Source organism: Rutidosis leptorrhynchoides, chromosome 3 (assembly GCF_046630445.1).
Source record: "Rutidosis leptorrhynchoides isolate AG116_Rl617_1_P2 chromosome 3, CSIRO_AGI_Rlap_v1, whole genome shotgun sequence".
Classification (NCBI taxonomy): domain Eukaryota; kingdom Viridiplantae; phylum Streptophyta; class Magnoliopsida; order Asterales; family Asteraceae; genus Rutidosis; species Rutidosis leptorrhynchoides.
The window spans coordinates 517,212,009-517,224,804 of NC_092335.1; positions in this window are offsets into that span (position 1 = coordinate 517,212,009).

A 12,796-nucleotide genomic window follows, 5' to 3' on the forward strand; every position below is an offset into this window, starting at 1 on the left:
TGGGCTGAGAATACATGCGTAATTTTTATAAATGTTTTACGAAATAGACATAAGTAATTGAAACTACATTATATGGTTGAATGGATCGAAGCCAAATATGCCCCTTTTAACCTGGTAATCTAAGAATTTGGGAACAGACCCCCAAATTGACGTGAATCCTAAAGATAGATCTATCGGGCCCAACAAGCCCCATTCTGGAATTTAGAATGCTTTAGGACTTCGAAATTTATCATGTCCGATGGGTGTCCCGGAATGATGGGGATATTCTATATGCATCTTGTTAATGTCGATTTTCAGGGTTCAATCCATATGAATGATTTTTGTCTCTATGCATGGGACGTATATTTATGAGAACTGGAAATGAAATTCTTGTGGTCTATTAAAATGATCGAAATGAATGATTATGATAAACTAATGAACTCACCAACCTTTTGGTTGACACTTTAAAGCATGTTTATTCTCAGGATTGAAAGAAATCTTCCGCTGTGCGTTTGCTCATTTTCAAGATATTACTTGGAGTCTTTTGTAGTGACCCGGAAATTCCGACCAAATTTAAATCTAATCTTATTATGATTTCGACACGATAAGCAAAGTCTATTAGATTGAGTCTTGAAATTTGTGAACTGTTTAAATGGAATCATTTGATCTTTGACTATTTTCGACGATTCACGAACAATTGTTATTAATAAATAAATAAATAAATATATTTATATATATACATGAATATGATTTTGGTATAATTGGTGATTATATGTATATTGTATTAAATAGTAAAAATATGTTATTACACATATATATTATTAATCTTTAATTTTTAAATAATTAATAAATTGTAATATTATTACATATTTAATTATAAGCTGAAAATATAATTGTTATAGTATTATTAATGTTACTACTTCCATTATTATTATGAATAATAATATCAATATTGGTATTATTAATATTATTATTATTATTGATATATTTATAAAATTAAGATTCTAATAACTTCAAGGTACGATTAATAAAATAAGATTTAAAAAAATATTATTATAAGAATAAGTAAACTTATAATTTAGTTGTGATTTAAATATTTTACTTATTATGAGTGTTAATAATATTATTAACATTAATACATTAATAATTACTAATGTTAGTTAAAAATTTAATTATAGATAGATATATAACTACTGAAATATATATAAATACTTATACATATATAAAATACAGATTGTATAAATAAATATACAAACATATGTCCATATATATAAATATGCATATACACATATAGGAATAAATAAATAAATAAGTAAGTAAATAAAACAACTATAAAAATCCAAAATCTGTTACATTCCGATTGTTGCTGTAGATGATTGTTAGAAATCGTACAAATCAATTTCACCATATGACAAATTCAGTTGCAAGTCAATGTCTACTTTATCTACTTTATTTTTTTTATTTTTTTCGGTTATTCCTTCTTCTGAGTTATATTATCTGACTATCCTTTCTCAGAGATAAGCAAAACGATTATTCTCACATTAACAACAACTAAATCGAAATTCGACTCTCAATATCAATTTACAACAGTCTGAGCATTAATATATCTGTTAAAGTTTTATTTTCTTTTTATAAATAACTCGATATACCTGTTCTATCTTCTTTATTTTCAAAATTCGAATTCGAACTAATTGTCAAAATGTAATATTGCAGTCTTGTTAGGAATATTTCACTTAAACTATCTGAAAAATTTGGGGTTCCAATTCTTTCTATCGAACGAGAATTTTTGAGTCAAAGTTTTGGGTTTTAAAAGTCAACAAATGTTCTTCAGCTTAATTCATGTTTTCTGTTTACATTTAGGTTAATTTGATAAATCAGAAAGTTTATAGGAGTGTTTTTAAACCCGTTTCATGTTATAATTTATGTCTAAAACACTCTTGAATTTAAAAACGAAATTGTGTTCTTCGTTTAGTTTGAACAGTAGATACAGATACATATTTTTTTTTTATCCTTTTGATTAAGCTGAAACAACCACGGGAGTACTTCCGTTTCAATTTAAAAGCACGTTGATTTGATTTACTGTTATGATCTTGGTTTTGATCGATTGGATTTTTTTTTTTTTGAGAAGAAGATGAATATTAGGAATCAGAAAAAGTTCGATTTATAATTAAATGGAATCTAACATAAATCAGATAAATAGACGGCAGAGGAATGGTTTCGGGGGTATGCGGGTGTTCAAGAGGTCTTGGGTTCAAGTCCCATTGGGTGCATTTCATTTTAGGGTATACCATTTCTTTTCATTTTCATTATTATTATTATTATTATTATTATTATTATTATTATTATTATTATTATTATTATTATTATTATTATTATTATTATTATTATTATTATTATTATTATTATTATTATTATTATTATTATTATCATTATTATGAACATAATACAATTTATCATTATAAATATTACTATTAGTATCATTTTATAAAATTGTTGGTATTATTATTATTATTATCAACAAAAGTATTGGTAATAAAATCATCAATGACGTTATCATTTATTATTAGTATTATGATTATAAACACAACTATGAATGATATTATTATTATTATGATTACTAACTTATCTTTTTAAGTGCTATTATTATAATTATGATTAGGATTATTATTATTATTGTTATTATAAAAGTGATACAAATTATAATTAGTTTCACTAAAATTAGTATTAATATCATTTTTCGTAATTATTAATATTACTACTATTATTAATATAAATATTTTTTTAACAAAATCGTTATTAGTATTATCATTATCAAGAAAGTTATTATTATTAGTAAATCATTATTTTCAAAACTATCATTATTATTACAGATAAATATTTTGACCTAACATACATATGGTATTAATAGTTTATATACCTATATATATAAAACATATTAACATTAATTACACAAATATTTATATATAACAAACCAAAGAATTTTAGATATAATACTAACCACATATATATATATATATATATATATATATATATACATATACATATATATATATACATATACATATATATATATATATATATATATATATACACACACATATATATATAGATATATTAATATAATTAAATATATAGATATTAATCATTTAAATATATATACAACCTAAATATATATAACTATATAAGTAATAACCATTTTCAAATATATATATATACAAATTAAATAAATAATATATAGATATAGTATGTGAAATTGTTCGAGTACGGTTATATGTATTGATAAATATACAAATGATATAGGTTCGTGAATCCAAGGCCAACCCTGCATTGTTCAGTTGTTCAATATTGTTATATGTATTTTTACTACAAAATACATTAGGTGAGTTTTCATTTGCCCTTTTACTCTTTACATTTTTGGGCTGAGAATACATGCAAATGCTTTATTAACTGTTTTACAATATTTATATGTGTGAGTTTCATTTGCTCCCTTTTTAAATGCTTTTGCAATATATATTTTGGGACTGAGAATACATGCACTGCTTTTATAATTGTTTTTACGAAATAGACACAAGTACTTAATATTACATTCTATGGTTGGATTATTAAACTGAATATCGCCCTTCAAGTCTGGTAACATAAGAATTTAGGGAAATGGCCCCTGATTGACGCGAATCCTAAAGATAGATCTATGGACCTTGACAAGTCCCATTCGGGATACGAATGCTTTAGTACTTCGAGATTATTATACAGACGAGAGGTTCTGTTTTGGGGATATCCTATGCATTAAGTTAACGTCGGTTACCAGGTGTTCAATCCATATGAATGATATTTTGTCTCTATGCATGGGACGTATGTTGATGAGAAATGGAAATATGAAATCTTGTGGTCTATTAAAATTATGAAATGATTATTTATGTTAAATTAATGAACTCACCAACCTTTTGGTTGACACTTTAAAGCATGTTTATTCTCAGGTATGAAAGAAATCTTCCGCTGTGCATTTGCTCATCTTAGAGATATTACTTGGAGTCATTCATGACATATTTCAAAAGACGTTGCATTCGAGTCGTTGAGTTCATCAAGATTATTATTAAGTCAATGATAGTTAGATATATTATGAAATGGTATGCATGCCGTCAACTTTCGATGTATTGAAAGATTGTCTTTTCAAAAACGAATGCAATGTTTGTAACATGTATCATATAGAGGTCAAGTACCTCGCGATGTAATCAACTGTTGTGAATCATTTATAATCGATATAGACTTTGTCCGGATAGATTAGGACGGGTCTTCACAGTTGGTATTATAGCGGTGGTCTTAGCGAACCATGTCTGCATTAGTGTGTCTAACTGATAAGTCGTTAGGATGCATTAGTGAGTCTGGACTTCGACCGTGTCTGCATGTCAAAAGTTTTGCTTATCATTTTGTGTCAAAAATTACCTGCTTATCATTCTTAGAGAATCACTTACTTATCATTCTTAGTCTAGACACGTTTTACTGCATTGACTGCATGAATAGTGTATAGACAAAATTCATATCTTACCGTATCTGCTACTTCATATCTTAGCGTATCTGTTACTGTAACTTTGCCTGACAACTTCCGTAGATTCCTCCGTAACTTATGGGATTTTTGTATTATATATGCATATGTAAATTATGTATTGCAGGGTACTAATCTACATCCTATAATCTATTTCTTATTGAAAATCCTTCATCTGATCGTACGAGATGAATCATGCAACCAGTTCGAGTCCCTCAGATTCCGATAGCTATTACGATAGTTATTCCGACAGCTATTCCGACATAGATGTTCACCTAAGCTCCGAAAACAGCGTCATCAGCATGAATCAACCAATCAACCATTATCAATTCATCGGATGTGTTCGTAGTCGACTTAATTAATGGAAACGCGCAGAAGGCAATCCCTTCCACCAACCGAATTTACCTCTTGACAATGAACCTGAAGCGTTTACCGGCGAACCTGTTCGAGACACCATTTTCAGTCTCATTTCCAGGGTAACTCGACAAGATTATATTCTATCAAAAATTCTGAATCTTATTCATCCGCTCGTCCAAACCAACAATCATCCCGGAGTAATACAAGAAGTCAACGAACTTCACGCTCGAGTAATCAATTTAGAGAATATGGTGCAAAACGTACTAGCTTCAGCAACATCACCGGCACCAACAGTACCATCAATAACAGCATCAGTACCATCAACAATCCATGCCTCAACATCTCATTCTGTACCTCGAGTATAATCATCGTTCTACATATCGTTCTACATCAATTATCTTCGTTCTTCATGGCAATTATATAATCTCTAATGTTCTAGAGGTTATATATTCATGTTCTAACGGTAAATCAAACAAGTTTAAAATCATATTGACTCATTAAATCCATGATTACATCTGAAAAAAATATATACGTATATATGTTTTCATAAAGATTGTAATTAAAAATTCTTTTGTACAAACTGTTAATGATGAAAATATTTTAACGAGTAGGTAATACCCGAGGAATATTTAAGATTTCACATTAATAAGTTACACTGTACATTCTTCGAATCTGATTCAACGGTCATTTACTATCCTACTTACATCCACAGATATACGTATCCGTTCACCGCAGAATAACCATTTTCAATCAATTTCATATTTGGATTTTGATTTATCAGAATCCAACAAGTGGCATAATGAAGAAAACATTTGACAAAATAAAATTTATTAGAAACAGACAAATTAACTATGAGGAATTTTGTTAAGAATCCACGCTAACTGTTCCTAGCTAATTGTTCCTAGCTAACTGATAACATTTTATTTATCGCAATTTAATTATCGCAATTTACATTCTCGCAATTTTATTTATAGTCATTTAATTTCTGTTATTTACTTTACGCACTTTATTTATTGTTATTTAATTTCTGTTATTTATTTTACGCACTTTAAATATCGGGACACGTATACAAGGTTTTGACATATCATATCGATGCATTTATATATATTATTTGGAATAACCATAGACACTCTATATGCAGCAATGATCGAGTTCTCTATACAGGGTTGAGGTTGATTCTACAATAATATACGTAGTATATAGTTTGAGTTGTGATCGAGTCTGAGACATGTACATGGGTCACGATACGTATTAATTAATTTGAATATTATATATTAAATTATATATGAATTATTGAATTGCTAACTGTGGACTATCAACCATGGACTACCAACATTGGACAATTAAAATGAATTAAAATATTGACTATAACATATGAAACTAAACAATTCTTCAAGTTGCCACTTGATCTCATCTTAAACCTCATTTGTATATTGACAATTACAATCTGCATTCAAACCTTTCATGCTTTTTGAAAACACCTCAATCGAGAAAATGAACCAACCGCACTTCATCTACGGAAGAAAAGATTGATGCATATAGTTGTGCACCTGAAAAACTCTTGGAACCTGAGTAAAGGTTTAACACGTACCTGTGCTAGCTCCTTTGGCATTGCTATTACAGAAAATAACATTGCAATTCTTTTTCACAGTAGCCAATTTTGTCACAGCTTTAGCAAATCAACTTCGAATTTCATTCGGATTTGCCTATTTTGTCACAGCTCCAACAAATCAATTTCGACTTCTCGTTCGAAACAACCTTATTATAACCTTGATATATATGCGTGCTCTTTTATTGTTACCAGGGAACCTTTTATATTCCACCATATTGCTATCAGCGTTTAATCATCTAAAAACACAATTCTCTCGAAACCACCTCGGATTGATAACCGATGATTCAGATATGGTAGCATTAAATGCAGAGGAAACAGCAAAATTGTAGATGGCCTAAATGGCCAAGAGGTTGATGATAAAGAATGGAGTGTTGGGAACACTCGATTAAAATTGGTACTAAAAAACGGATTGAGCTAACCATGAAGGAAACAAAGAACAAATACAAGGACCAAACCCTATATTCAAAGAATCCAGGTAATTCTGGATCCGATGAAATCTTTAGAGAATATCTTGCTCCGAAGTCATGTTAAAATCTTGCGGAAAATTTTACTTCATCAACCTTCGAACTTAGAAACTCCAAAATATCATCATCAATATCTTCGATATTTCTGAGGATATTTTCATAAATATTCTCGTCCGAAATTATATACCTCTTCGTGATTCCTGTGTATCATTATATTAGAAACATTCAATAGAAAATTTAGTACCGAAAAGCAGATTATGCGAAACTATGAAGAAAGCCGTGGACAAATCACAAAGAATAAGTTTGACTTCAAAGAATCCAAATAATTCAATGTCTGCTAAAGTCTTTAATGAATATCTTGCTCTTTACTCTAAACCCTTGTAGACAATAGTTTCTATCATCCTCTGATCTTAGATATTCTGAGATATTATCATATCTTTCATTATAAATATCCTCCATATTTCTGGAGATATTTTTATAACTATTCTTATCTTAAATCATTAATCTCTTCGTACTATCAGTATTACATCATATAGAAACTGTTAGTTTCTATATTCTGTAAACTTTCGAGCTTAAAATATGAATGTTATTGAGGTAATGTTGGAAACTGATGCATGAGTTAGTATAATATAATGACACTTGATCAACGTGATTATATTACAGTAAGTCATGCTGAGTTTGTAATGGAATGTGATGATTCACAGTACCATCATTATGTGCCATGTTACACGATTCTTTCATTCTACTTAACCTCTAAACATATCAAGAAAATATTTTCTTGATGGTTCTGTCTTTTCCGTAACTTCTGGTAATTTAACAAATTAAATCGTGCTATTACCTTTCCTTTCCGCTTAGAACATTAAGTTATGTTCATTCGAAATTTTATACGTACGAATTCGAGACGTCTTAATCGCTTTACTTCAGGTTGGGAAGAAAACAAAAACATGGAGCCTCAAAATACAAATTGGAGTATAAATCGCAGCAAACAAGAAAGATCATAAACCGTGTATGTCTATGCGAATAGCAAGATAAAGACACGGGAGGATTAGGAATACAATAATCCCTAGAGCGTAATAGAAGTAAACAGATTCTTCTGGTGGCAAATGAAAAAGAAGAATTATTGTTGCAATGACCAGAATAATATTCAGAATTAGAACTGGATTGAGCATTTTCACAATCCTTAAGAGAATAGATTGAGGAAGAAAGTATATGAGTGATGAAAATAAAAGGAACGAAAGAGGTTGATTTATAGCGAAGCGATCGAGGTAGATGACCGCATTAAATTAAAGAGAATCCTAATTTTATTATTCACTGAAGAATCAAATCTTATAGATTACAAAGATTTTCTTTAAATCCCTTGAATTCCGGAATTCAACCCTGACTACGTCACCAGTTAAGACAAACCTGCATTTACTCATTTCAATCTTTTATGATCGCTTCACTCGTACTCTTCGAGTAATCGAATTGTTTTATCTATATTAATCAATAATGATAAAACTCTATTCATCAACTCATATTCGTCATGAAAACACTTTTTTATTGTTAGCCATGACGACCTTACTCAAATTTCGGGACGAAATTTCTTTAACGGGTAGGTACTGTAGTGACCCGGAAATTCCGACCAAATTTAAATCTAATCTTATTATGATTTCGACACGATAAGCAAAGTCTATTAGATTGAGTCTTGAAATTTGTGAACTATTTAAATGGAATCATTTGATCTTTGACTATTTTCGACGATTCACGAACAATTGTTATAAATAAATAAATATATTTATATATATACATGAATATGATTTTGGTATAATTGGTGATTATATGTATATTGTATTAAATAGTAAACATATGTTATTACACATATATATTATTAATCTTTAATTTTTAAATAATTAATAAATTGTAATATTATTACATATTTAATTATAAGCTAAAAATATAATTGTTATAGTATTATTAATGTTACTACTTCCATTATTATTATGAATAATAATATCAATATTGGTATTATTAATATTATTATTATTATTATTGATATAGTTATAAATATTAAGATTCTAATAACTTCAAGGTACGATTAATAAAATAAGATTTAAAAAAAAATATTATTATAAGAATAAGTAAACTTATAATTTAGTTGTAATTTAAATATTTTACTTATTATGAGTGTTAATAATATTATTAACATTAATACATTAATAATTACTAATGTTAGTTAAAAATTTAATTATAGATAGATATATAACTACTGAAATATATATAAATACTTATACATATATAAAATACAGATTGTATAAATAAATATACAAACATATGTCCATATATATAAATATGCATATACACATATAGGAATGAATAAATAAATAAGTAAGTAAATAAAACAACTATAAAAATCCAAAATCTGTTACACCCCGATTGTTGCTGTAGATGATTGTTAGAAATCGTACAAATCAATTTCACCATATGACAAATTCAGTTGCAAGTCAATGTCTACTTTATCTACTTTATTTTTTTTATTTTTTTTTCGGTTATTCCTTCTTCTGAGTTATATTATATGTCGATCCTTTCTCAGAGATAAGAAAAAAGATTAACAACAACTAAATCGAAATTCGACTCTCAATATCAATTTACAACAGTCTGAGCATTAATATATCTGTTAAAGTTTTATTTTCTTTTTATAAACAACTCGATATCCCTGTTCTATCTTCTTTATTTTCAAAATTCGAATTCGAACTAACTGTCAAAATGTAATATTGCAGTCTTGTTAGGAATATTTCACTTAAACTATCTGAAAATTTTGGGGTTCCAATTCTTTCTATCGAACGAGAATTCTTGAGTCAAAGTTTTGGGTTTTAAAAGTCAACAAATGTTCTTCTGCTTAATTCGTGTTTTGTTTACATTTAGGTTAATTTGATAATTCAGAAAGTTTATAGGAGTGTTTTTAAACATGTTTCATGTTATAATTTATGTCTAAAACACTCTTGAATTTAAAAACCGAAATTGTGTTCTTCGTTTAGTTTGAACAGCAGATACAGATACATATTTTTTTTTAATTTTTTTTATCCTTTTGATTAAGCTGAAACAACCACGAGAGTACTTCTGTTTTAATTTAAAAGCACGTTGATTTGATTTACTGTTATGATCTTGGTTTTGATCGATTGGATTTTTTTTGATCGATTGGATTTTTTTTTGTGAAGAAGATGAATATTAGGAATCAGAAAAAGTTCGGTTTATAATTAAATGGAATTTGATGTAAATCAGATAAACAGACGGCAGAGGAATGGTTTCGGGGGTATGCTGGTGTTCCAGAGGTCTTGGGTTCAAGTCCCATTGGGTGCATTTCTTTTTAGGGTATACCATTTCTTTTCATTTTCATTATCATTATTTTCATTATTATTATTATTAATATTATTATTATTATTATTATTATTATTATTATTATTATTATTATATTATTATTATTATTATTATTATTATTATTATTATTATCATTATCATTATCATTATTATGAACATAATACAATTTATCATTATAAATATTACTATTAGTATCATTTTATAAAATTGTTGGTATTATTATTATTATTATCAACAAAAGTATTGGTAATAAAATCATCAATGACGTTATCATTTATTATTAGTATTATGATTATAAACACAACTATGAATGATATTATTATTATTATGATTACTAACTTATCTTTTTAAGTGCTATTATTATAATTATGATTAGGATTATTATTATTATTATTATTATTATTATTATTATTATTATTATTATTATTATTATTATTATTATTATTATTATTATTATTATTATTATTATTATAAAAGTGATACAAATTATAATTAGTTTCACTAAAATTAGTATTAATATCATTTTTCGTAATTATTAATATTACTACTATTATTAATATAAATATTTTTTAACAATATTGTTATTAGTATTATCATTATCAAGAAAGTTATTATTATTAGTAAATCATTATTTTCAAAACTATCATTATTATTACAGATAAATATTTTGACCTAACATATATATGGTATTAATAGTTTATATACCTATATATATAAAACATATTAACATTAATTACACAAATATTTATATATAACAAACCAAAGAATTTTAGATATAATACTAACCACATATATATATATATATATATATATATATATATATATATATATATATATATATATATATATATATATATATATATATTAATATAATTAAATATATCGATATTAATCATTTAAATATATATACAACCTAAATATATATAACTATATAAGTAATAACCATTTTCAAATATATATATACAAATTAAATAAATAATATATATAGATATAGTATGTGAAATTGTTCGAGTACGGTTATATGTATTGATAAATATACAAATGATATAGGTTCGTGAATCCAAGACCAACCCTGCATTGTTCAGTTGTTCAATATTGTTATATGTATTTTTACTACAAAATACATTAGGTAAGTTTTCATTTGCCCTTTTACTCTTTACATTTTTGGGCTGAGAATACATGCAAATGCTTTATTAACTGTTTTACAATATTTATATGTGTGAGTTTCATTTGCTCCCTTTTTAAATGCTTTTGCAATATATATTTTGGGACTGAGAATACATGCGCTGCTTTTATAACTGTTTTTACGAAATAGACACAAGTACTTAATATTACATTCTATGGTTGGATTATTAAACTGAATATCGCCCTTCAAGTCTTGTAACATAAGAATTTAGGGAAATGGCCCCTGATTGACGCGAATTCTAAAGATAGATCTATGGACCTTGACAAGTCCCATTCGGGGTACGAATGCTTTAGTACTTCGAGATTATTATACAGACGAGAGGTTCTGTTTTGGGGATATTCTATGCATTAAGTTAACGTCGGTTGCCAGGTGTTCAATCCATATGAATGATATTTTGTCTCTATGCATGGGACGTATGTTGATGAGAAATGGAAATATGAAATCTTGTGGTCTATTAAAATTATGAAATGATTATTTATGTTAAATTAATGAACTCACCAACCTTTTGGTTGACACTTTAAAGCATGTTTATTCTCAGGTATGAAAGAAATCTTCCGCTGTGCATTTGCTCATCTTAGAGATATTACTTGGAGTCATTCATGACATATTTCAAAAAACGTGGCATTCGAGTCGTTGAGTTCATCAAGATTATTATTAAGTCAATGATAGTTAGATATATTATGAAATGGTATGCATACCGTCAACTTTCGATGTATTGAAAGATTGTCTTTTCAAAAACGAATGCAATGTTTGTAACATGTATCATATAGAGGTCAAGTACCTCGTGATGTAATCAACTGTTGTGAATCGTTTATAATCGATATGGACTTCGTCCGGATGGATTAGGACAGGTCTTCACATCTTTCATAGCATATTTCGAGAACGTTGCATTCGAGTTATTGAGTTCGTCAAAGATTATTATTAAGTCAATTTATAGTTGGACAGTGGATATTATAAAATGGTATGCATGCCTGTCAATTTTTGATGTAAAGAAAGTTTGTCTTTTAAAAACGAATGTAATGTTTGTAAAATGTATCATATAGAGGTCAAATACCTCGCGATGTAATCATATGTTTTTGTATTCGTTCTTATGGATTAGGACGGGTCTCTACATATATATCTCTCGGGTATTACCTACCCGTTAAAAGTTTCACAAGTAATAATTTGGTACAGGAGAATTTTTATTACAGTCTTTATGAAAATATATGTATATTTTCTTCATATGTAATACAGATTTGATGAGTTAATATTAAATTAAGCTCATTTGATTTTCGACTGGAATTAGAAATGAATAATCTCTAAAA